General features: G+C 38.0%; 1 long non-coding RNA gene across 2 annotated transcripts in view; it reads right to left on the bottom strand.

Moving 5' to 3' along the window:
- The window catches only part of LOC144616936 (uncharacterized), a 63432-nt gene that overhangs the window by 442 nt on the left and 35062 nt on the right, over nucleotides 1-27928 (bottom strand). Inside the window, exons 3-4 of one of the 2 annotated variants that reach the window (XR_013556856.2) lie at nucleotides 9943-10050; nucleotides 8494-9233 (exon numbers count right to left, since the gene is read on the bottom strand). This is a non-coding gene — a long non-coding RNA (uncharacterized LOC144616936). Of the gene's footprint in view, nucleotides 1-8493; nucleotides 9234-9942; nucleotides 10051-27928 lie in introns of those variants that run through there. The other variant, XR_013556855.2, reaches the window with a different exon arrangement.

Here is a 27928-nt window from a genome sequence, read left to right on the forward strand (position 1 = left end):
TTCTGTTTACATCGCACTCTAGAATTGCTAGAACCAAAATGAGGGGGTTGGATGAAAAGATATGCACGTTACTTCCAGCCCTGATTCTACTATTCCACAACTTGGAAATTCTCTCTCGGTGCAGCCAGATGGACCATTTCACTCCATAAAATTAGTTGGAAAATAATTTCATACACTTTGAAAGATGAATTTAAATAGAAATAAGTGCCTGTGTATTCTAGTTTCCTTATAATTCATGAGCTTTTCATATTTTTCCATCCTGGTCTGTGACACTTTTTGTCCTTAGGAGAGACCTGAAGTTTTTGCTGTCTTCTGACAAGTTTTTGTTTTCTTTTTCTAAGCTTAGGAAAAAAGGAGTCATAGTATTCTGGGTTCATGTTATTTTCCTCATTGCCTTTCATTTGTGCTCTGCCCTTCCTTCCACAGGAAAAAAATTAAAGCACAGGAAGTTATAGAAAAGCCCTATTGTTTCTTTCACCATATGTCCTATGCCCTATCTAATGTAATCATTAGTGTTGTTTCCTGCCATTCTCTCTCTACTAAATCCCTTGAAACACCTCAGCTTTGAGCCCTTCTATCTTTTGCTTCTGCTAAACTTTTTTCGAAAACATTATTTATTTATTTTGAGAGAAAGAGAGAGAGAAAGCACACGCAAGTGGGGGAGGGGCGGAGAGTGGGAGGAGAATCCCAAACAGGCTCCCCCTGGTCAGTGCAGATCCCAATGTGAGGCTGGAACTCTCAAACTGTGAGATCATGACCTGAGCCGAAGTCTGCCGCTTAACTGACTGAGCCACCCAGGTGCCCCTCTTATGCTAAACTTTTCCTTCTACGAGCAACTGCAATGGACACATACCAATTCCAAATCGATTCCAAAGCACTTCATTTGGTTTCTATGTTCATTTGCACAAAGCCCTTTCTCGGCACACATCCTTCAATTACACATATTCCTATCTTTTTCTTACTTTGGCACAACCTTTCTATATCCAGTTGCTCTTTTTCCTATTCACACAATGTCCGTTTTCAATTATCCACCAGTAGGACTATAAGATGGGGGGAGAGACTGGCTGTAAGATATATAGAACTCACTTCTTTTCTGGCTCTCTGATGTGTTTTCACACTTACCAAAATTAGGATATAACCACTTTTGGAAAATCACCACACTTCATACAAAGTAAAGCTATACTTGGAAAACATGTCTCAAAAGGAATTAGAAAGCTGTCCACTTAGCAAATCTTTGCTCCTTCCTCATTTCTATTCTGGGCAGCCCTCCATACAATGGATGAATAGCATTATCTCCTAGACAAATGCAAATAATCTTCATAGAGAGATCTTTATTTTCCTCTCTAAAACATGATATCGTTCTAGCTCACAATTCCCTGGAGCAAGGTGATAATTAAAGTGTTTCAGGTTCAAAGGCGTTCCTGATGAGCTAGCTTCAGACAGGACGGAGGATAAACAGAAACGGCAATGATATCATAAGTGAATCAGGTTGTAATGTTAATAAGACGTTGAAGATAAGAAGTGTCTGTCTAGTATCAATAATTGACTCTATTCACATTTTCCCTGACACATGTGAATCCAAATCCCATCGTTCACAACAGTAGTTATTTTGGCAGGTAAACGCACCTAGCGAAGATGAACGGAGCTCATACAAAGAACCTCCGTCAGTACTATAAGCCTGTTCCGTGATAGCACCTCATTATAAAGAGACCTAAAACATTTTGTGACAGCAGGCAATACTTCCCTAGATATAGCAGAAATCTTTGCAGCTCTGAATCCAAATAATGATTCGCACTCTTTATCTTTACAGGATGTGCCTTTGTAACTACAAAAGATTTTAGAATAGTCAGCAATGATCTGGGGCAACCCAAGTCCTTTTTTCTACAGTAAGCAACATTTTCAAGTGGATGATTCTAAACCAATTTAATCGGCTTCATCAGGCAAGTGTTCCTTCATTTTACTCTTGGTAAAAATTATTTTTACATTATTTGATACAATAAGTAATTCCTTCATTCTATTTTTCCTTATTTTTGATTCTTCTTATTTAAAAAAAAAAAGAAGGGGCACCTGGGTGGCTCGGTCGGTTGAGTGTCCGACTTCAGCTCACGTCATGATCTCACAGTCTGTGAGTTCGAGCCCCACGTCGGGCTCTGTGCTGACAGCTCAGAGCCTGGACCCTGTTTCAGATTCTGTGTCTCCCTCTCTCTGTGACCCTCCCCCGTTCATGCTCTGTCTCTCTCTGTCTCAAAAATAAATAAAAACGTTTAAAAAAAATTTTTTTAATAAAATAAAATAAAATAAAAAAAAGAAGCAGAAACCAGGTTGTTGAACCAGAAAAATGTTACACTGGCTAGGAATATGGGCCTTTTGAGGTTAAAACAATTAAGTGGCAAATACAATGCAGATGCTTTTTGTCTATTAAAATTTTATGTCCATGTTTAAAAGGCTAAAAAATAAAAAACTTAGAATATGTGATTTACGCCATCCAATAGTGAGAATTCATCTCAATGTGAGATTCATCTGTGAAAGGAAAAATTTCCCCTACGTGAGTTTTTGCATGGATCCATTTCCTATATTCCTGGGACACAACAGTTCCTGACTTTTTGACAAGACCCACCTCTTAGAGCTTCGATACTCTTTCCTAATGGTCATTGGGAGGAAGCTTCTCTTTGCTTTCTCTGGGGGAAAAGGCCAGCACACTCTCCTGCCGCTATTCCCTAGTGACCTACTGTCCCTCCCCACTTTTAGCTCCTAAGGGTTCTGCCAATTGGTTTTAATCCAATTCAACTTTTTAACTACGGGCTTAGAAAGGCAACTTAGATTTTTATAACATTTTTCTTGCTTTATAAAACATAAGATAAAAAGATTATTATAAAATACTGACTTGCAAACACCTAAATGGCCTTGGCTATGTTTTCATTGGCAGAGTTTAGGAAAGTGCTGTGGTACCAAGACCTTTTAAGAGATAGAATCTTATTTCTGAAATGGATTTGGACAATATGCAATACATGTAAGAAAGTTGTGTTTTCCCGCTGCAGTGGAAAACATGTGTTTTGCTCATGGATTTGACTCTACTTGCCAGAATAACTTTCCAGATGTTTTAAAAGCTCTAAACAACTGCAGACTTTCTGATCTGCTCTGGTTCAAAAATTGATTTACAAAGAAAACATGTGGGTCTGTGACATGAATGAAAACAAAAATATTCCTCTTAACCACTCTATAATACTCAAATATTTTAGATATGGCCTTAGATTAAAAGCATTTTATAGATTTTTTTTTCCTAAGACATGTATACAGGCATTTATACACATAATCTCTTGGAAGGGATTATAGTCTGAATAGAAAATTGTTCCCATTTTTCTCAATGCAACTAATTGTTACTGCTAGACTATGCCCTTTTGTCGTTTCTGCAGCTTTTTGTTGACTTTCAGTAAATGATATTCTGGTAAGATGTAAGTATGCCCAGCACACATTGATCTGTCTTCCTTTATGGGCTCCTAAAATGCATGAAAAGTATTTTATATTACATACTATTCATTCTTCTTCAGTTTTTACCCTGGCTATTTCTTTCTAGTTAGCCTCCAGCTATGTTTTGTTAGTGTTGTTGTTTGTTTGTTTAGTATTTGCATAATTTAAAGAGACTATTTGCATCTCATTCTTTCATGATCAACTGTCAACCAATACTTCTTTTTCCTGCCTCATTATACCTACAGACTTCACTCTGTGCTATTTTTCCTAACCTTGTTTGGATCTAAATCCCTTATGTTTTAGTTTCATTTATGTGAACTACTCAACTTTCCCTTTCCCTCTGTACAAAGTCCTCCAGGAAATCATATTCTCATGTCCACTACAATTCAGAAATACAAGTGTTTTAAAAGGAAATTCCAAATAAAACAGAACAAATCTATTGTGTATTAAAATTTAGTGTGGAGTGTGCTTGAGATTCTCTCTCTCCCTCTGCCCCTCTCCTCCTCTTCCACTTTCTCTCTGGGGACCCTGGGTGGCTCAGTCAGTTGAGCATCCTACTCTTGATATAGGCTCCAGTAATGATGCTAGGGTTGTGGGTTCAAGCCCCACATTGGGCTCCACTCCAAGGGTGGAGACTGCTTGGGATTCTCTCTCTCCCTCTGCCCCTCTCCCCTGCTCACACTCTAAACAAACAAACAAGTAATAAAATAAAATTCAGTATGTATTTTCCTTTATAAATATTTACCAAACTTTTATATGTTTCTTTATTTCATGTTATACACAAGTTTCCAAACATCAAGAATCTGTTTTCAGTATCTTTTTAAACACTAGTCAGTCATTTCTAATTAAAACTTTTTATATTCATCCCCTAGATGTAGGCTTTATCTTGTTCACCTATATATGACTACTGCCTAAAGCAGAACAGCACAGCTGGTAAGCAATAAAGTACCATTGATTAAATAAATCTCACACTTCTGGAGGGGAAATGGGGGAGGCATTATGTCTAGAGAACTTTGCTAAGTAATTTTACATATATATGTGTATATACACACACACACACATAAAGCACACACATAAAGCACACACACACACACACACACACACACACACACACACACACATTTCATGTAATCTTCTCAAAGTCCTGTGAAGGAAGTATTATTATCCCCATTTTACAAATGAGGAAACAAACTCAGGGAGAGAGGGAAGTAATTTATCCAAATTTATACAGGTAGAAAGTTGCAAATTATTAAGCTCCAAACACAGGCTCTTTGAGTAACATAAAAGAGAAACATGATCCATACAAATTGCATTCTTTCCTATTTCCCTCTATTGTGGCTGGTCCTAAGGAAAACTTAAAAAATAGAATCGATCTTCAATTCTTTTCTTTCTCCTCAAGACCTAAGTTTTGGTGCCCCAACTTTTTGCTTTATCCATCCCAACCAACCCCCAAAAGCTTCTGCTATGGACATTTCCTCCATCATTGTGAGTCTATGTGCCTTGATCTGGTTCTCCAGCTATCCTCAGCCTTACTAACATCCAATTACCCACCTTTCATCAAACCCTGTATCTCATTGCTTCATACTACTTGCAGTTTTGAGATTGAAAACTTGCTTATTAGGTAACCATTCCTCCCTAATGTTGAAAGCTACAAGTGTCTAGAATTATATGGTCGTGATTTTATGGCCTACATGTCACTGCCCATTGTAATCAAAAGAAGTAAACTTAAATTAGGCTGTATGGAGTTAAACAGTACTACTATTAAACAGTAGTGAAGCATTCAGTTATTCCACTCAAAAATAAAGGCTGGGGGTATCTGGGTGGCTCAGTAAGTTAAGCATCCCACTCTTGGTTTCAGATCAGGTCATGATCTTACGGTTCCTGGGATGGAGCCCCAGGTCAGGCTCTGTGCTCATAGTGCAGAGCCTGCTTGGGATTCTCTCTCTCCCCCTCTCTCTGTCCCTCCCCAATCACACTCTCTCTCTCCCTCTCTAAATAAATAAACATTAAAAAATCATAAAATAAAGTCTGGAGGTAGGCAGTTCAAAACCAGGGGAAGAGTTTCAATATCATAAAAGACACAGGTTCTTCCTATATTTCCCATCTGCCAATCATGTGATTGCACAATGGTTAGAGATTCTTCTTCAGTATTGTGCAGTCACACAAAAGTTGCAAAAGAAGTAAGAAAGGAGGTATTCTCCTTAAGGCATCTCTCTGTTACAAGGGAGGAAATCATTTCCAAATAGCCCCCACTAGCCTCTCCCATGTCTCTTTGGCTTGACTTGGTTCACCTGCCCACACCTAAGGCAATAAATGATGAAGGACAACAGGGCTGCCATGATGTAGTAACCCCTACAGGTACTGCTTCCTCACTATCTCCCAAGACCTCAGTTTAAATACACAATATGTTTGCACTGATAATAGAATTTCCATTACTGCTTTTAACAGAATCATTATAATAGTTTCCTATTTGCCAACCATGGCCACAGTCTTGTACCACAAATGTACATTAGTTTTATTTTAGTAGCAAGAAACAATAAGTATTATATGAGTGGAAATAGTGACTAAGTAAGGTAAAGTTTTATTTAATTCCTTTGTCATTTGGTCCAATCTGTGACCGTAAAATTTTGCTGAGGGGGTCCCTACTAGCAACTAGATAATGAAAACTGGCCCATGTGACATTAGAATAGTGTCAGAGAAAAGGGCATGGCTAGCATATTTGAAAATATTGTATCTGTCAGTGTAGTACCTGTTTGAATTTATTGTGTTAATTTCCTATGCTTCTTATATTTACCCAGAGTTCCAACTTTCCAATGTTAGTCCAGACATTGAAGTGGTAACTCTATGTGTAGTGTCTATGTGTAGAATGAAAGAACCATTCCAACCATTAAAATAATATACACAAAAACTTTGTTTTAACGTCATGTAACTTTAAAGCTTCAATATAAATATTTTATTTAAGGATCCTTCTTCATTTATACTGTGATAGTTTCAAGACTATATTCCAGTCTTCCATTACTGCATAACAAACCACTCAAAACTCAGTGACTTAAAACAAAATAATCATTTATTTTGCTCATGAGTTTGCAATATTTGGGCTGGTCTTTGTTGGAAAGGCATGTTTTGTTCACCCCAGCATCAGCTGAGACAACTTGACCAGGGCAAAATCTACTTCCACGATGGTTCATTTACACAGCTAGCAAGTGCCTAGCTTAGCTGCAACTCAGCTGAGGCTGTTGGATGGGTGTGCAGTGGGTCCTCTACACATGAGCTTCTCTGCATGAGCCTCGCCATAGGACTGCTTGGGCTTCCTCATGGCATGGCAAATGGATTCCAGAAGCTAATATTTCACAAGGAAGTTGAAACTATAAGGATCTTAAGGCTTAGGCTCAGAAACTGTGACATTATCACTTCTGCTGTATTCTATTAGCCGCACAAACCCTACCCAGACTTAAAGCAAGTGAACATAAATTCCTCCTTGTTGATGAGAGGAGTGCTCCTCCCTGACAAAAAAAGAAAAAAAGGAAAAAATATTTTTTTAATCTTTAATCTCTATAGGCTAGAAGGAGAATTTGGTTCTGTTTTCAAGGTTCATTCCTATGGAAATTCCCTATTCTTTATAATACAGTACAACCAAACCCAGTTTTGTAAATAAAAACCACAGTGAAAATATAGCACAGTTTAAGGATAGAAACTACCATAATTTTTGGCATTAAAAATGGTCTCTCCGCTTTAACTGGTAACATCAATATTATCTGTCATCCAAAATTAAATTGTGTACTTTATATTTTAGAAATTATACTAATGCTATGTATTATTTTAGATAGCTATTTTGGGTTTTCACTATTAAAGAGTCATAACTTGATTTTTCTTGAGGTATTTGGAAACATTTGCTCATTTGGAACTGAGATTAACAACAATTTCTACTTACAGAGCCCCAATTTTCTTCTAAGTCTTTTTTTGTGATATCATCTTTACCCTTAAAACATATACTGGGAAAGTTATTTTTATCACGTGTTTTAGACAACAAAACCAAAGCCTAGCTATGTGAATTAATTTTTTTCAAGATTACTAAAAATTTTAGCAACAGAATCAGGACTCAACTTTAATGTCCAACCAATGCTTTTCTCTAAGAAAATTGGTCAAATTTTCACCATGAAGCAATACTGGTAATTATGACTAAAAAAATGGTCTTTGCTTATACTTCTTTATTTTAATTAAACAATTCTTAATTGGGTAAGGTATATCTTCTCTTAAAATGCAACATTCTAATTATATACTCTAGGGGCACCTGGGTGGCTCAGTCGGTTGAGCGCCGACTTCGGCTCAGGTCACGATCTCGCGGTCCGTGAGTTCGAGCCCCGCATCGGGCCCCTGTGCTGACAGCTCAGAGCCCGGAGCCTGTTTCAGATTCTGTATCTCCCTCTCTCTGACCCTCCCCTGTTCATGCTCTGTCTCTCTCTGTCTCAAAAATAAATAAACGTTAAAAAAAGTTATATACTCTGTTAGGTGTTCTAAAATTGTATTTTTTGAGAGGGAGAGAGAGCATGTGCGTGCACATCCATGCGAGTGGGGGAGGGGCAGAGGGAGAGGGAGGAAAAGAATCTTAAGCAGGCTCCATGCCTAATGGGGAGCCCAATGCATGGCTCAATCTCACGACCATGAGATCATGACCTGAGCCCAAATCAAGAGTCAGTCGCCTAACTGACTAAGCCACCCAGGTGTCCCTCTAAAATTGTATTTTAATATGTAGTTATAAGAGAGTGAACCAGAATGGGAAATTTTTCTATATAGAGTTATGTGGAACATAGCAGGTAACTTCTGATGATAAATAAATCTAAAGTATTATTCTATAATGAGAGAATAGTATTAACTCAATATAGGGCACACTGAAGTAGTTTTCAGTTAACTTTTTACTTTTACGAGGATGATATAGTTGGACTTTATAGAAATTGAAAGATTTCATCATACAGTAAATGACAAATATCACAGGTTTTTCTTCTATTTATTATTTTTCTGCTGAAGAAAATGCCTTTTTTTATTTGTGAGAAAACTCTATGTTCTCTGGTTTTACAGGCATCATTAACATTGTTTGTCAGTTATTGTTTAACAACAATGTGCAAGGTTAGGCATGAGCAGTCAAAGCAATAAAGTGAGAGACTAAAAAAGCGAGTAGGTATTTGCACTGGTAGTGTTTTTCCTTCCAAGGATATGCTATTCAGAGTTTCTAGTACTATTAGTCAGAGGACCACTTCCTCCTTGAACATTTTGATGATAGTGCTCCCCCCACTCCAGGCTCTCTCGCTTCTTCTCAGTCTCCGATGGTCTTGTGTCCTCTTTCTCCCCAAAGAGCATTGGTATCTTCACAGTTCTGCTCCTGGTCTGCTTCTATTATAATTCTACCTTTCCTGGTCACAGCTCCCAATATTTATATGTCTAGCCCAAACTTCTCCACTGAATTCCACACCTATAAGCCAACATTTCCATCTATGCATTTTACAGGAATCTCAGCCCCAAATCAGAATCATCATCCTTCTCCCTAAATAATTCAGTTTCTCCCCTTCACCCACACCCATTAGCTCAGTAGGTTCTTAGGTTAATTCCCTCTTAAAACACCCTCAATTTGCCAGATCATCATCATTAGTACTAACATATATCAGGCCCTTATTTCTTTCCTTGGTCATTACAAAGGTCTCCATGTAGGTCAAACGACTTCCGAAGGAAACTGGAAGCCATCCTACAAACTGCTGCCCGACTGACTATCCCTAAAATACAAATAAGATCATGTGACTATCATACTTAAAATATCCAATCTTAAATATCATACTTAATATATCATACTTAAATACTTAAATACTTAAGTATATATATCATACTTAAATATGATATATATAATATATCATACTTAAATACTTAAATATCATATATATATCATACTTAAATATGATATATATAATATATCATAAATACTTAAATATCATATATATAATATATCATACTTAAATACTTAAATATCATACTTAATATCATACTTAAAATATCCATACTTAAAATAGTCCAGTCTCTATAATCCAATACAGTAAATCCTCCATGATATAGCCCTTGTCTTCTTCTCTGTTATCTTCTTCCTCTGCTGATTTCCCAAACTATTCCATTTCCTGAAAGAGCCCTCATGCTGTTTCATGCCTCCATGCTTTTCTGTGCACCACTTCATGTGAGTGCACATGTACACACACACACACACACACACACACACACACCGCTCCTAAGCAGAATGCCTTCCCTCTCTTCATACGTATACAGAGTGACTCTGTTTGCCAAGACGTAGTGTAAACATGGCCTTACCTTTGAAGCTTTCCCTTACCCCTCCTTCTCTGTTGCAGGTGATTTATTACTAAATGCATTGTGTTCGCAATTTTGCCTAAACCACATGTAACTTCTATTATTACACTTACAGAATTGTATTTCAATTACCTTTTGCATATCCATCTTCTGCAGAAAAGCATGAGTTCTTTTAAGAGTGGGAGCCATGGCTTGTTACCAGTAGCATCTAGTTGCAGGACCTCCACAAAATCTGTTAAGCTGTGTAGTATGAATGGAAAATGTAAAGATAAACTGCACTAAATGTGGAATGCTTACTAATTTCTGAAATTATGTTGAGGGAGTAAGAACTACATTCTACTTTAAGAGAGAAAAGGCATAAAAACCAGATATCCAGAAGAAGTAACACTTTGAAATCTAGTCACAACAAAAAAATCAGTCTGTCAGATTTTAACAAGTGGTATCAGATACTTTTCTATGCAACAAAGCCAGAATTTAGAAGCATACATGATTAGGGGCGCCTGGGTGGCTCAGTCGGTTAAGCATCCGACTTCAGCTCAGGTCATGATCTCAGGGTTCGTGGGTTCAAGCCTCGCATCAGGTTCTGTGCTGACAGCTCAGAGCCTGGAGCCTGCTTCAGATTCTGTGTCTCCTTCTCTCTCTGCCCCTCCCCTGCTCACGCTCTGCCTTTCGCTGACTCTCAAAAATAAATCAATGTAAAAAAAAAAAATTTGTAGAAGCATACATGATTAGAAAAAAGCAAATGAAAATAATTGATATTCCAAACAATTGTAGAGGCAGAAAGGACTGAAAATTGTTACTGTAGTATAAACACTTTGATATTAGGAAGATGATAATACAGAACAATGTGAAAACAATCAGGAGGAAATGAAGAATCATAAAGAATTATAAATCAAAATAATAATATCTACTATTTATTTCTTATTACGTGCCAGACACTGTTCTAGAACTTAACATATCTTATCTCATTTTATCCTCACAACCATCTTGGATATAGACATTACTATTTATGCCTGAAGAACCTCTGTCTTGGAGAGGTTAAAAAACTTAAAGTATCAAAGTCACATAGTATAGTGATGGAGCCATGCCTTAAAATCTGACTTGAAAGCCAAGTTCATATCTTAACTGCACTAATACAGAATGATTTTTTTAAACTTTTATTAATGTTTATTTATTTTTGACAGAGAGAGAGCACGAGCACAAGTGGGGGAAGGGCAGAGAGAGAGGGAGACAGAGAATCCAAAGCAGGCTCCAGGCTCCAGGCTCCAGCACAGAGCCCAATGTGGGGCTCTAACCCATGAACCATGAGATCATGACCTGAGCTGCAAGTGGGATGCCCAACCGACTGAGCCACCCAGGCGCCCCAAAACAGAGAATTCTTTACCCGTGTTTGACCATGTTTCTCTAGTCCCACAGTGGGGAGAAATTAGGAATCATATCAGAACCAAATTTCCTTTAATCATAGTAGTTGGATTCGATTACATTTTGTGCTCATGGTCTGAGATCATGACTGCAACACTGGCGAATGGTGTTTTCCCTAAAGGGCATATATGTTTGCCATGTCAATCGTCTATCCACTAAGTAAAATCCCATGTGCACAACTAAAGAATCAGACGGTAGGTGATGGCTTGAAGTGGGAGAAGAAGTTTCCTATTTCTCACACTAGAAAGCAGATTTTTGCCTCCCAACAAAGGAGATATATGAAATGATTTTAGTGGACATTGATGAGCTGATCCTGGCACATAGATTTAGTCAAGGTGTCTGCCTGACCAGAGGGTGGGACAAGAATAGGGATTTGTACAGAAGTTGTACTTAATTGTTAGATTTGCAAAAGCAGTGAAGAGCAGGCAGCCGTGCCCGGCAAGGCAGATATTTCATGAGGGGGGCGATGAGAGCTTCCCTGTGGACAGCAACTAGAGGAAGCTGGGCTAAACCTGTGAATAAACGGCTGTGTGTACCAAGAATAGCAGCTGCCACACAGGCAACAGTTTATAAATGTTTGTCATTACGGTCAACATAACTTGATTACTGATAGTAGCTATGATCTTATTTTTAGCCCTAAGCTGTTGAGGTCTAGACCTTTAAATCTCATTAATCACATTAATGCCCAGCTTTAAGACCTTTAGTACCTCCCTGCTGTCTTCAGAAGGAAGCTCAAATTCCTTAGCATGGCACACACAAGGCAATTTATGAACAGCCGTATTGCTAAGGTCCTATCCTACCAGCCTTCTGCCACCACATACAGGCCCGCAAGCTCAAATATACTGACTTATGAACATTTCTCCAAATGTGTTCTCTCTCTTTTGCCTGTGGACATGTGTTCCTGTTGCTGTGTGTAATACACTTCTGCAAACCCCTCACCTGGTTGTGTCTGTGAAATCCATTCTTTGGGGCAGGGCTCAAGAATTGCCTTTTTTAAGAAAACTTGCATGACTAGAGTTCAGTTTAGGTACCTAGCTTACACTATTCTCCCTTAAAACCCTGCAGAGACTTATACTTTAGTCTTTACCACCCTGCCTTGTTAGGATGTTTATTTATCTGCTTCCTTTTTAAACCACGTGCTCCTGGAATGCCTGGCCTATGTAGGTAGGATTCAGTAATATTTGGTGAGTGAACAAATGGCCAGAAATCCTCTCAGTCACGTATAGTCATGACTGCTCTAGCCCCAGGAGATTTGCATGTGCCCTTTCTTCTTTGAAAATCATTTAGGCTGGAGGCTGGTTCTTCCTTTAATTTGCAAAGAAGTTTGACCAAGATTGAAATTAGTGAGAAGGGCAGAAAAGGACTTAAGAAGGAAAAGTTGACAATATTTTCTTTTCCTTCCTTAGTTATATTCATGGAACTTATGACTGCTTTTTTCACATATTATATGAATTAAGTTGATGATACTTAGAACATGCCCAAATGTTTATAATATGGATATATTACTTATTGCTTCCAAGATGGCTGCTGAAGGAGGTCTATCTTTTTATATGCTCACTAATAGATTTTCTCATAATGAGCACTTTTGTTTTTTTTAATATAGATTTTTAATTTTTTTTTAACATTTATTCATTTTTGAGAGATGGAGAGAGACAGAGCATGAGGGGGAGGGGCAGAGAGAGTGGGAGCCACAGAATCCAAAGTAGGCTCCAGGCTCTGAGCTGTCATCCCAGAGCCCTACGCAGGGCTCGAACTCATGAACCATGAGATCATGACCCAAGCTGAAGTCGGACGCTTAACCAACTGAACCATCCAGGCACCCCTCACAATGAATACTTTCTAATACTCTTTTCTCACTGTGAATAATAATAATAGTAACAATAATAATAATAAAGATGTACTTTCCCCTTAGACAAATTTCAGTATTTGAAATGAATGAGAGTACTTCGGGAAACAAAGATGATTAATTCTCCCGGTCCATACCAACTATGATTTCACAACTCTTTTTTTTAAATTTTTATTTATTTTTGAGAGAGAGAGAGAGAGAGAGTGCACAACTGGGGGAGGGGCAGAGAGAGAGGGGGACACAGTATCTGAAGCAGGCTCCAGGCTCTGAGCTGTCAGCACAGAGCCCGATGTGGGGCTGGAACTCACGGACCAGGAGATGATGACCTGAGCCAAAACCAAGAGTGGGACGCTTAACACACTGAGCCACCCAGGTGCCCCTCACAGCTCTTTTAAATAAGTCTTTCACCACCATGTCATTTTCTGGCACTCTTATCCTATTAAAGGAGTAGAAGAATGTATTGCTCTGATCCTTGACATAATCATCAAATTTCATCAAACTTTGAAATGAACTTGAATTACAACAGTCAGTAACAAAGATCAACATTTGCTTTTCAATTTAATGTATTCTTACCAAACAGGTTGTTTTACTAGAAGTTTCTGTCCCAGATTTTATGATCTATTTTAAATTATCACAGGAGAGCACCCACTAGCCTCTGTCTCACTGTGTTCCAATTCTATTTTGTTTGTATTCTATTGCATAAAAATGGATCTAGATATTGACTCATCAATCATGTTGAATCCTTATATACCCCTTTCTTCTAATTGTGAAATGGAGGTTTTATATTTTGATATAATTACATTAACATCGATTAACAGCTTTTCTCTCTACTGCTGATTGAACATTGTTCTTGCTTTATGTTCTGAAAAAACATTTAAAGCATTCTTCTGTTTTTCAACATTCACCCAATTCAACATTAACAAGCTTCAGATGGCATCAGCCTCCATATCAAGATTTAATTTGCAAGGATTAGTTAAAATTTTTTTGAGTTAAAAAAATTTCGTACATTCAAGAAAGCAGAGAAATAATAAACACATGGAAAGATATTCAATATCATTAGCCACCAGGGGAATGCAAATCAGAAACACAGGGAGGCTCCAGTCCACACTCAATAGAATGGTTGTAATTAAAAATAAAGACAACAGCAAATGTTGGCAAGGATGTGAAGGACCCTCACACATTATTCGCAGGAAGGTACAATGATGCAGTTGTTCTGGAAAGCAGTTTGGCAGGTCCTCAGAATGTTGCATATAGAGTGAGCATATGACCTAGCCATTCCATTCCTAGATCATGTGAATACATGTCCACATAAGAACTTGCCCACAAATGTTCATGGCAGCATTACTCACAGTGATCAAAAAGTGGAAACAATACAAATGTCCACCAACAGATGAATGAATACACAAAATATGATATGCTCAAACAGTGGAATATTATTTGGCCACAAAGAGAAATGAAGTACTGGTATATGCCACATCCATCTATGTTGTAGTAGGAGATTCATGCTTGTCTTGGGCAATGGAGGGCTTGGAGGAAGTGAGGAGTGACTGCTAACGAGTGCACAGTTTCATTTTGGAGTGATGAAAATATTCTAGAATTGATAACAGTTATAATTGCATAACTTTCTGAATATACTAAAAAAAATCATTGAATAGTTTCAATTGGTAGATGTGTATGGTATTTGAATTATATTTCAGTAAAACTGTTAGAGGGCTCCTGGGTAGCTCGGTGGGTTGGGCGTCTGACTCAGGCTCAGGTCATGATCTCGCGGTCCGTGAGCTCCAGCCCACGTCCGGCTCTGTGCTGATAACTTGGAGCCTCGAGCCTGCTTCAGATTCTGTCTCCCTCTCTCTCTGCCATTCCCCTGCCCATGCTCTGTCTCTCTCACAGATAAATAAAAACATTAAAAAAACTGTTAGAAAATATATAGGATGAAAAAACCCTTCATATTACACACATATGTAGTAGGCCCATAAACACACCTTCAAGATTTCAAAATATGTTGTTTGGCCACTTATGCACCAATATTTTTCTAAGAAACAAAAAAGGTTACAACGTAAGTTGAAATCCCTGATCTTCACATTTGCCACCTTGCCTAGAAATAATCACTGTCCTCAAGTTTGTGTGCATCATTCCCACGCGTATTTGATCCTTTTACTCTTTACGTATAGATCCATTAATAAAATATCTATCTGTTTTGAATAATTTGGACGTTTTATGTAAATGTATAATAAAACAACTTACAAAGCCTGCTTTTTTACACTTAGCATGGTGTTTAAAATGTAGAATTGTATCTATGTGTACATATGTAGACTTAGTTCATCCACTTAAATTCTGTATAGTCTTCCACTGTGTTAAAATAGCACAATTAATTTATCCATTGTTCTAGTGATGAAAAGTCAAGTTATTTCCAAACTTTTACTACTATAAAAAATACTGGAACAAACATTCCTTGAACATGCTTCTATGGGCATGTTTATAAATGTTTATCTAGAAATATATATTTGATGTTGAAATTTTCTGGGTTAAGGGTTATGATCACTTTAAATAAAGTCAAGGTTAATTTCCAAAGCATTTGTACCAATTTTCATCCTTGCCGACAGAATTTGAGACTAATTCCTTCCACCACGATCATCACTCGGTATTATCAATCATTTCAAGTTTTTGCCAGTGTGATGGTGGTAAAATAATGTCTTACTGTATTTTAATTTTTTTCTTGAGTTTGGGTGTGATTGAACATCTCTGTGTTTATCACCTTTTGGATGTTGTTTCTAAATTTTTGCCCTATCCATTGCATATTTTTTATGGGGCTATTTATCTTATTTTTACTGATTTGCAGGGACTCTTCATGTATTCTGGATTATAATTCTCTATTAGTCAGATCTATTTTAAAAACTTCCCCAATTTTGGTTTGCATTTTAAGTTTTTAAATAATGTCTTTGTCAATGCAGTTTTTAAATTTTTATGTCATTAAATTTAATAATCCATTTCCTTACAGCTGGTGCTTTTAGGGACATGACTATATTCTGCTATATTTTTTTTAATATTTTAAGATTTCACTTGACATATATGAATCATAAGCATCTGAAATTTATTTTTTGTATTGTGTGAAGTAGAGAGATATTTTTCTCTCTTCCTTTAAAGGCCACTTATCTCAGAACCTTTTTATTCCTTCTTAAGAACTATTATACCCTCTGTTCCCTATATAGATTTTTGTCTATTTTTGGATTATTGATTCTTTACCTTTGGTCTATTTATCTTTTCTTGTGTTGATACAATGCCATTTTAATTACTATACCATAGAGGTCTTGCTGTCTTACTATTTATTCTTGTACCCTACCAGCATTACTTTGACCAATCACCTAATAAACTTATAAAGCAAAATATTGGGGGAAATAAATTTCTCAAAATGATAAGATGTTGGCATTGGTTCTGCAATGTTGTTTGGAATATTTCACAATGGTACCTGTTAGTGATATATGCAACTATCTAGAAATGTTTTGACTCATGGCCAACTGCTCTGGACTTTGAATATTGTATCTATTATGGAGAAGGATTTTCACCTGAACTTGCATAGAACTCCATTAAAACACTGGGTCTATGAGAAATACATTAGAGCCTTGTTTTTAGTTTTTTATATATAATATAAAACTGTGCATGGGAAAATTATTTCAAAGGCAAAATAACTAAATTCTGGAAGTGTAAGACATATTAATCATAATATGAATTTTTATGGTGCATCACAAACATCCATATACACTTTATATGAGGTGTTACTGCAAAAACTGATTGAATAACTGAAATATACAAATAGAAAAATTAAGAACATGGAAAAGGTCTTACCATAGTAATAGTTGGCAGTAGTCAAATAGCAATTTTTCTAATACTGATAAAAATTCTCAATAAAGGCCGTTGGGAAATTTCATTTGCATATAACATTAATTAAAACTCAATGTTTTTCTGGGGCGCCTGGGTGGCTCAGTCAGTTAAGCGTCCGACTTCAACTCAGGTCATGATCTCACAGTTTGTGGGTTTGACCCCGCATCGGGCTCTGTGCTGACAGCTCAGAGCCTGGAGCCTGCTTCGGATTCCGTGTCTCCCTCTCTCTCTGCCCCTCCCCTGTTCATTCTCTGTCTGTCTCAAGGATGAATAAACATTAAAAAAAAAAAAAAAAAAACAACTCAATGTTTCTCAAGATGATCTGTCCACATATCAATTTCCCCTCAACTGCCTTGTTTCTGATATAGGTATCATTTTCTTTACATTTTTTCCAGGTTCAAAACCTTGGAGTTGTCCTTGATTTATTTTACCTCCATTTAATCTATATATAGTAGGCAGAATAATGACACCTCCTGCCTCCAAAGAGATGTCCATGTCCAAATCCCTGGAACCTGTGAATATGTTATATTATATCGCCAGAGAGAATTAAGGTTGTAAATGGAATTAAGGTTGCTAATCAGCTGCCCTTAAAACAAGGAAATTATCTTGTTTGTATGGTGAGCCCAACCTTAATCACAAGGATCCTATAAGTGTTGATGAGGGAGAAGGAAGAGTCAATGGTAGAGTGACATGGCTTCGAAAGACTTGATAGGCCACTGGCTTGGAAGATGGAAAGGAGCCACAAGCCAAGAGAGGTGGGCGACCTCGAAAAGCCGGAAAAGACAAGGAAACAGACCCTCCCATAGAGCCTCCAGAAGGAACGCAGCCCTGTCAACACCTTGATTTTGGCCCAGTGGAACCCATTTTGGACCTCTGACTTTCAGAATGGTAAGGCAATAAATTTGTGTTGTCTAGACCATCAAGTTTATGCTAATTTGTCAGAGCAGCAGTAGCAAATGAATACACTATCCAATCAGCAATCACACCTTCACTGGTTCTTACTTTATACTTCCTCTCAAATGTCTGTTTCATCTCCATTTCAAATGGCATTTTGGGCGTTCATTTGTTAGCTCCACATATTGCAATAGATTCCTAATCATAAATAGTCCGTAATTGTGAGTGAGGATACCTGAGTTCCAGTCTGTTTCTGCTGTCTGAGAAAACCTCTATGCCAAACTTTCTCATCCTCCACCCTAACACACACACACACACACACACACACACACACACACACACTCACTCACATTATCAGAAAAGGAGGAAGTTGAATAAGATGATTATTTCATTCATTTCTAGCTCTTATTAAGGCCACTGTATAGTCAGTCCACCTCTTAGCTCCTCCCATCTTTAATCCATTCTATATATCAATTCAGAATTCCTACTACCTGCTTTGAATACATAACACACATATGCGGCAACTTGCATTAACTTTTCATTGTTTGCAGGTTAAATAAGTCTCTATTAAAGATCTTTCACAATCTTTCTACTGCCCCATATCTTTCCAACATTTTCTTTTCTTTCCCAGAGTACCTTACCCTACCTATTTCAGGAAAACATGTCTGCTCATTCATTCCTCAAACATGGGCTGCTCAAGCTCTTCCCCCATCCTGTGATATCCATTCCACATGTATCTGGTTATCTGAGCCTCGCTCCTTGTGTAAGAAGCCCAGCAACTACCACCCCACGGTTACCGCCGCATTTGCTCCTCCTCCTCAACTACTGACTTTGCTGTCTTTCTCAAATTAAGTGATATTGAGAAATTATAAATGATCTAAAACTTCCAGCTTCTCAGTGTTGAGGATGATGGCAAAAGGATGATTGAAGAGGGATAAAGGAAAAGAGAAACTAAGTCCCAAGGGGTAAACTTTGCCTCTGAAGTTTCTGGAGAGTGAGGAAACAAATATGTTCAGAACTAATCTGGTGCTATCTTGCATTATTATTTCTCCTTTTATGGCTATGTCTTGTCCCCCAAGGCATAAGCCCTTAATAACAAGGTCATTTCGGATATTTCTTTTTATTCTCACCACCTAGAAAAGGTTTTATGTTTTACCAACAAAAGTTACTTGCTTGTTTGCTCAATGTTGGAATACAAATATGACAATGACATCAACACACCAAATCCAGTTTTAGTCTTCACAATTCACGAGGGATAGGAAATACTTAGAGAAGATTTAATCAATGAGTTCATCAATCAAGTATATATCAAAAGCTTACTTGAGCTCCGTGTATGTTATTCAAATAATCCCCGGTGCTGGACTATATGCACTCTCACTTAATCTTCATTTCTTGGACTCCAAAGCCCACCTTTTTTTAGCAGCACTTTTTGGTATGTGCCAAACATGACTCATAGTTCTCTGATCCCTCTTGAGTTTCTCCAGTTTCGGGGAGGGAGTTCTTCCTACCAGTGGTCCAAAGTCCACTTCATTGCAAGCTATCGTCATGGCCATATCCTGGAGCAGTCGGTTATAGCCAGTGGGCAAGGCAGTGGCTTGAATGAATCCAAGAGGTGGCTCCTTTTCCAAAAAGAAGGGCAATTTCTTAAGAAATTAGGCATCTGTGAAAGCTAATATTAAAAAAAAATGTATTCCCATTCTACAACTTTGTGAAACATTTTTAATTTCCTTAATTTAGTTAACTTAGTTTCTTTGCTTGAAATTCTGTGTTGAAACCATCTTTTAAGCCAATATTTGCAATTCAACTTCATGGGGGCTCCCTAACTTTTCCGTTTTATTCTGAAACCAGAAGGACTTCTGCCTGATCAGCTTACACTCCTGTACTCCACTGTGCTAACAGCTCAGCTGCCACGACAGAGGTAAGCTCTTGGCTCAAATCTGGAATAATGACTTTAATCCAAGGTGAATAGAGCACTTGCTTGGAAATCCTGGACACCATGTCAGCACAGATGCATCACTGAGAATCTAACGTGATATTTAAAATCATTACATATGGCTAAACATTTTATTTTTTTTTTTGTATTGGTGTTCTCTCTCTCTAGTCTGTTCTCTTTTTTTCTCACACTGAAATTCATTTCCACATACGTTTTGTACCAGCTGTAAGTGGCATCCAAATGCTTGTTAACGACATCAATTTTCTCTAATATATCTTGACAAGGACATTGTATTTGAAATGTCATTTCCTTCTGTCATTTAGTCACAGATTTTAACTCTGTTTTAAACATTCTGTAGCTTTTTCATACAAATTCCCTTGCTTATACAACATTTTTTCCTTTCTCACACAGAACAAGTATTTTTTTTAGTTTTTTTTTTGTTTTTTGTTTTTGAGAGAGACAGAGAGAGTACAAGCTGAGGAGGGGCAGAGAGAGAGAGAGAGAGAGAGAGAGAGAATCTCAAGCAGGATCTGCAGAGTCAGAATTCACAAAACCATGAGATCATGACCTGAGCCAAAATCAAAAGTCTGATGCTTAACCAACTGAGCCACCTGGGTGCCCCAAAAACATGTATTTCTATATGACATACTACAACCACTGTAGCTTTCCAAAACCATGATAATATCTTGGACCTAACATACTCTGAGCTAGTTAGTTCAGTCATACATGTGTGCGTATACATAGATACACTTACAATACACAGCCACCTTTAAATGATGATTCATTTATAGTCTCATTCACATACATAGTCATACACATACATTAACTGTTGCTGATTTAAACATACAACTTGGGCCTGCCCACACAGCCCACAGACAGGTTACCTGACTGCTGGGCCCAAAACTATTTGGAAGAACATTCGGATGAAGTGCTTTGCCAGAATAAACATAACTGGATTTTACCAGACAGTGCAAAATATTCCTTTACTTTTATATCCCATCATCTTATTTGAGGATACAGAATAAACCTTCTATGGGTGTTGTCAAGTCCCCCTTTCTTCTAAGAACCCACATTTCTTTTATATTCCTCAGCACTGTTGCTGCCAGCCCATAACCCTGGCTCCATCTTGGGAGAGTAAGATGCATATATGGTTCTTGACAGTTCTTTATGAAAGTAGGCTTAGAGTCTTCCGAGGAGGGTCATGATAAGACAAACAAACCCTTCTCTTTCTATTACTGGTCATTACTCAAAACAAAATTTCAGTGCACAATCATGATATGAAGAATCTGAACTGAGGATAGAAAGAAATAAAAGGACAGAGAACAGACATCCCTCTCTTACCACAAATATGTAACAGAGGCCAGATACAGAGGCCCACAGTTGTGAGGCCCAGCTAGGGTGACCCAGGTTAAATAATGGCCTGGGCAAAACTCTGACTGACCTGAGTCTTCAGGCCTAAATGGGACAATTGCTTTAGGCAAGAGAGATACTTTGAATGAGTAGTGAGGCTTTGAGAACTTGTCTGGGAATCTCTTGAGGAACTCAGTCCAGTCTTTATGACAGCAGTGTGGTGCCTGGGATATAGGCAAAATCTGACAAATGCATGGGACTTAAGATGTAAATAACAACAGAAAATGGAGTGACAGGGAGTGTAAAAACTAACAATGAGGAAGAGATGAGTGCAAGTTTCAAGGAAATGTTGACAGTAGTTCAGAAGGAGTAAAACAGTCTAGGATGGAATCCCTTAAACCAGTAAGAACCTAACATCAGAATGTAAGCTCCGTAAGGGCAAAGATCTAGGACTTTTGTTGGGAGAGGCAATCTACTAATGGACCCTAAGAGTCCCTGCACAGTCTTCCTAGATATGACAAGAATACAAGGTCCTCTGTCTGGGGACTGGGCCATTTTTCAGGGTTACATTTGTAGCAAGCAACTTTGGAGGGAAGAAGTAACATCTTCTCTCAGGCAAATAACAGGCTTGTTACCATTCATTATGAAATTGATAAATACTCCAAGCACAATGTTCTTCCCCTATAATGCAATCCAATGGGTGTGTACGCACCCACGTATTTCCCCCGGTGTCATCCTGTGGCATTTGGGGGTAGAGAGAAGTTGACAGAAGCAAACATGGGGGGCTCATGCTGCTGGCTATACCATGAGTAATAAAGTCCTGTGTCTGACTCAAGAGTCTCTTGTCTTCTGCCAGTATCATAACACAGAGAAAAGCTAGCTTACTATCTTGAAAGTAGAATAAAATTCCAGACCCTTCACAGTTGCTCATAGCTCTGTTCCTAGCACTGAGAATAATATCCAGCAAAGAGGGGTCATTCCATGTATTAAATGAGTCCCTTAATAAAGATTTTAATTTGGTTTGTTTCCCTATTAACCTCATTAATGAGCACTAAATTACTCAATATAGGCTTGTGAAATCACATGGCATATTATTTATGACTGTTTAAAAGATAATGCTAAGCATTTAATGCTCAAATTCAAATAAAATGGAGTTAGTGGGACTTCCATTAGGAAATGCTGCTAGGGGCGTCTGGGTTGCTCAGTCGGTTAAGCATCCGACTTCAGCCCAGGTTATGATCTCGCGGTTTGTGAGTTCGAGCTCCACGTCGGGCTCTGTGCGGACAGCTCGGAGCCTGGAGCCTGCTTCAGATTCTGTGTCTCTCCATCTCTCGGCCCTTCCCCTGATCATGCTCTGTGTCTCTCTGTCTCTTAATAATAAATAAATGTTAAAAGTATTTTTTAAATAAAAAATTAAAAAAGTGAAATGCTGCTAATAATTTCTATATGCTAATAACAAATCAGCAGAAAGAGAAATTAAGAAAACAATTCTATTTATAATTGCACCAAAAATAATAAAATACCTAGGAATAAACTTAGCAAGGAGGCAAAAGACCTATATTCTGACAGTTATAGAACTTTGATAAAAGAAATTGAAAGTGACACAAAGAAATAGAAAGACATTCCATGCTCGTGGATTGGAAGAAAGAACATTGTTAAAATGTCTATACTACCCAAAGCTATCTAGAGATTTAATGCAATCCCTGTAAAAATGACCAACAGCATTTTTCACAGAAGAGAACAAACAATTCTAAAATTTGTACGGAACCACAAAAGACCCAAAATAGCCAAAGCAATCTTGAAGAAGAAAAACAAAACTGGAGGTATCACAATTTCAGACTTCAAGTTATATTACAAAGCTGTAGTAATCAAAACAATATGGTACTCGCACAAAAATAGACACATAGAACAATGGAAATGAATAGAAAGCTCAGAAACAAACCCACAATTATATGGTCAATTAATCTTCAATAAAGGAGGCAAGAATATGCAATGGGAAAAAAAAGTCTCTTTAACAAATCGTGTTGGGAAAACTGGACAGCTACATCTGAAAAAATGAAACTGGACCACTTTCTTACACTATACACAAAAATAAACTCAAAATAGATTAAGGACCTCAATGTGACACCTGAAATCATAAAAATTCTGGAAGAGAGGACAGGCAGTAATTTATCTGACATTGGCTGTAGCAACATCTTTCTAGATATGTCACCAGAGGCAAGGGAAATAAAAGCAAAAATAAACTATTGGGACTACATCAAAATAAAAAGCTTCTGCAAAGCAAAAGAAACAACCAACAAAATTAAAAGACAACCTACTGAATGGGAGAAGACATTTGCAAATGACATATCCAATAAAGTGTCAGTATCCAAAATAAATGAAGAATTGGGGCACCTGGGTGGCTCAGTCAGTTAAGCATCTGACTCTTGATTTCAGCTCAGGTCATGATCCCAGGGTCAGGAGATGGAGCCTGGGTGTGGAGCCTGCTTAAGATTGTCTCTCTCCCTCTCCCTCTGCCCCTCCTTCATCCCACTCGTGCTCTCTCTCTTTCTCTCTCTCTCAAAAAGAAAAAAAGTCATGCAAAATGTATAAAGAACTTATAAAATTCAACACCCAAAAACCAAACAACCCAATTAAAAAATGGGCAGAAGACATGAACAGACATCTTTCAAAAGAAGACATCCAGATGGCCAACAGACACATGAAAAGATGCTCAACATTCATCATCATCAAGAAAATGCAAATCAAAACCATAATGAGATATCACTTCACACCTATAAGAATGGCTAAAATCAAACACTCAAGAAATAAGTGTTGGTGAGAATGTGGAGAAAAAGGACTCCTCATGCACTGTTGGGAGGAAGGTGCACTGGTGCAGCCACTGTGGAAGACAGTATGGAGATTCCTCAGAAAGTTAAAAATAGAACTACCCTAAGATCCAGTTAATGCACTACTGGGTATTTTCCCAAAGAATACAAAAACGCTAATTTGAAGGGATATATGCACCCCTACGTTTATTGATGCATTTAAAAATTTTTTTAAACGTTTTTATTTATTTTTGAGACAGAGAGAGACAGAGCATGAACAGGGGAGGGTCAGAGAGAGAGGGAGACCCAGAATCCAAAACAGGTTCCAGGCTCTGAGCTGTTAGCACAGAGATCATGACCTGAGCCGAAGTCAGACGCTCAACCGACTGAGCCACCCAGGCGCCACTGATGCATTATTTATAATAACCAAACTATGGAAGCAGACCAACTGTTCACTAATAGATGAATGGATAAAGAAAATGTGCATATATATGTATAAGAAGATATGTGTGTGTGTGTGTGTGTGTGTGTGTGTGTGTGTGTGTGTATATATATATATATATATAGTAAAGGAATGCAAAACAGACTTCTCACCATTAATTTTTCAGTGTACCCTGACCAGAATCCAGATCAAGATGCTTTGGAAAAATAAACAACATAATTTTCCCTTTCACCCAAGGAAGCCATTTGGTCTCAGATTCTCTGAGTTTATTTCCATTAACGCCTCAGGGATAATCCTCTCACTTGTGCCTGTAATTGATTTGTCAATAAAATGAATAACCATTGATTAAGGACACCTTTAAACTGAATCTTTTATTCACTTATATACAAGAGCATAAAACGGCTTAGACTTGAAGTAACAGTTGCAGGGCATGCGCTGTGTACCCGTCTCTGTGTTATGTACTTTCACATCCACGCTGATGCATAATCTTTTTGTAACACATGGCCAGTGTTAAGTCTCTATAACTAGTTCATTGTACTTTCCTCAATATGTTGCAATCTTTTTGCATGTGGGTTCCACACCTTTTTAAATACTTGGTAATTTACGGGAAAGGCAGTTCTTTTTTTCCTGGTGAGTCGTTGTAGAATTTGTTTCAGCTGAAAAAAACTTCCTTTTAATTTCAAATAATGTGAAACTGTAAGCCACCGGCAGTGGCACCCATAACACTGGAACAAAACTTCAGTGAGGAAAAAGGATCATCAATATTTAATCCAAATCTTTAAATTTGGTGACTGCCTTGACATGATCTTACTGAATAATCTTCTCTAGATGTCTAAGAGTATATTGAAGATGAAAAGTACTTTATTATAAAGAAAGAATAAAATTGAACTTTGTAGATAAGCTCACTACACTTTTTTTGCCACTGCTCTTGCTGTAAACAATTCACTCATATAAGATCCTGGGGCCCTAGGATTTGGACCAACATGACCATTAAGATCCCATCTTTGGGATGAATGAATGTCAAAGGGAACATTTAGATTATTCAGAGCATCACGCTTGGCTGAAAAGGAAGAAATTGGAAGAAAATGAAACATGGAGATATGTGAATTTTCCCAGGAGGTGTTGCACCAAATAATAATGCAAGACTTTACAAAATGAATATGTATTTTCCATGTCATCATATAACCAGTATGACAAACATTATGTAGATTTGCCTCATGTCTGCTCTGAAACAGAATTTTCAAAGATGATCAGTGATCTCATTACAGGCAAATAAAATTGTCTTCCTTTTGTCTTCATTTTTTAAAGCGTTTCTTGCTATTACTGGTCACATCCACTTTCTCGACTATTTCTCTGCGTAATATTATACTATGACTATCTCCTTACTAATCTGTCACCACCACTGGAGGACTGAGATCTTTGATTAGAGAGATGATTTCTTATTATTATATTTGTATAATCATGCATAGCTAACTGTTTGGAACATCTAACTAATTAATAAATATTGATTGAATAAATGAATTTGTATCCAATCCTCAACTTAGAGCTTTTTTTTTAATCTCTACCCATACTTCTTTGGCTTTCGCTTATATATGGAAATCACCCAAATATATCTATTCATCCATCTATTCTCTCTGAACATTGGGTCTTCAGACTCCAACTGATTGCTGGATATTTCCCACTGGATATCCCAGAAGTGTGTAATCTCAACAGATTTGTATGATTAAATTCTTAATAGAGTCCCCTAATTCAATTAAGCTTGAAAACTACAATTCAAAAGTAATTTGTTGACATCCCTGTGTAAAAGGCACTATAGTGGACAATGCAGGTGAGATGAGTAAGAGTAAACCACAGCGTCTACCTTCAAGAAGCTTACGGAGGCGGTGGCAGAGAGCGTCGTGGGCGCCTGGGTGGCGCATCCAACTGGCTGAACAACTCACAGTTCGTAATTCAAGCCCAAATTGGGCTTTGTACTGAAAGTGCAGAGCCTCTTTGGATTCTGTCTCCCTCTCTCTCTGCCCCTCCTCTGCTCTCAAAAATAAACATTAAAAAGGTAACAATATTTAAAAAAAATAGAACCTTACAGGCTATAAAGGGGGCTGGGCGTTTCAAACTGTAGGATGGTAAGTATTACAAGAGAAGTACAAACTAAGGGCTGAAAATTCTGGAACTACCTCACAAGCACTAACTCTCTGGGAAGTAAGAAAGATTCATCTAGAGCTAGATGCGAACTTTAAAAAATTAACCAACATACTTTGTTCCATGTTTACACCCACACCATGCACTGATTCTTCACATTGGCCTCAATGCTCTAATCATATCCAAAATTTTGGCGACAGTTTTTGGATCCTGACTGGCTTTCCCACTTGCTTCACGTTCTTAGCTGAAACATGCTAGAGGTGGTTTACGTATCTCTCCAACCTCTAAACCCCTACTTGCTGTCCAGGAACATTGGCATCCTGACCCTCACCCATTTGGCCTTCCATGCTTCATTCTGCCCCAAGGTGCCTCGAAATCTATAAGATGTATTCCAAGAGAAAATAAAAAATCATACTTTAGGAAATACTTTAAAAGTTAGCATTTGACCTAAATATTAAAGGATGGGTTTGATTTTAATAGGTCAAGAGAGTAAGCAAATTGATTAAGGGAGATGGACTAGTATGAGCAAAGACACCAGAAAAGACCCAAGGGCCTATTTCAGAAAGAGTGGAGAGGTTAATTTGGTGTGCTTTGGTCTATCAGGTTCCCAGCCACATACTTACTCCTCTACTCACAAGGACTACTTGACCTCATTATCCTCATACTCAAAGACTAACCCTAATATCAGGGAAAAGAAATAATATGCTAGAAAAAAGGCAGTAAGAAGATGGGGAAAGAAGTAAATACACAGTAAAATAAGGCAGGAAATAGCATCAGGAAGTAGCAGAGTTGCACAAAGTCAATTTGGGCATGTTGGTGGTTGTGCATGCTGTTTGCCCATTCACTAGCCCAAGGCAGGACAGTCAGGGTATGGAATAACAGAATTATCAAATAGTAGATACTCTACACGGTCTCTGGATGAGTACTCACTGGATGAAAGCTGTCCTCCCATCTACCCAGATTTCCTTTCTTTTCCCAGGCGGTATCAGAGGGATCAAGAGCTCTCCCTATTGGCCCATGGGCATGCTAATGGCAGTAGGCTCTGCTGGGAGGGTAAAGACGGAGGTGGTGCTGTTCTGTATGATGAACGCCTCTTCTCTCAACTCCATGGTATTGCCCTGTGCCAGCAGTGCCACCACCTCTGCCTCTTCTCCAGATCTCTTCCCACGGAGGCTGTTGCTCTGCCTCCCCCACACCCAAGCCACTTTGCTCCGGAGTTGTGAGGCCTTCTGCTACATAGTCCAAGGCCTGGACTCTGCCACTATGTCAACCCAATTGGGTGCTATGGAAATGAGCAGACAGGATAGAAGACTATTCTAGCACAGAAGAGAAAAAAATGAAATGGTTCTTGGAAAAGGTCGATCTTGTCCTGAGCTTTGAAACATGGGGAAAGGGGAATTTTGAAA

This window comes from Panthera onca, chromosome B4, assembly GCF_046562875.1.
Source record: "Panthera onca isolate mPanOnc1 chromosome B4, mPanOnc1 haplotype 2, whole genome shotgun sequence".
Lineage (NCBI taxonomy): Eukaryota > Metazoa > Chordata > Mammalia > Carnivora > Felidae > Panthera > Panthera onca.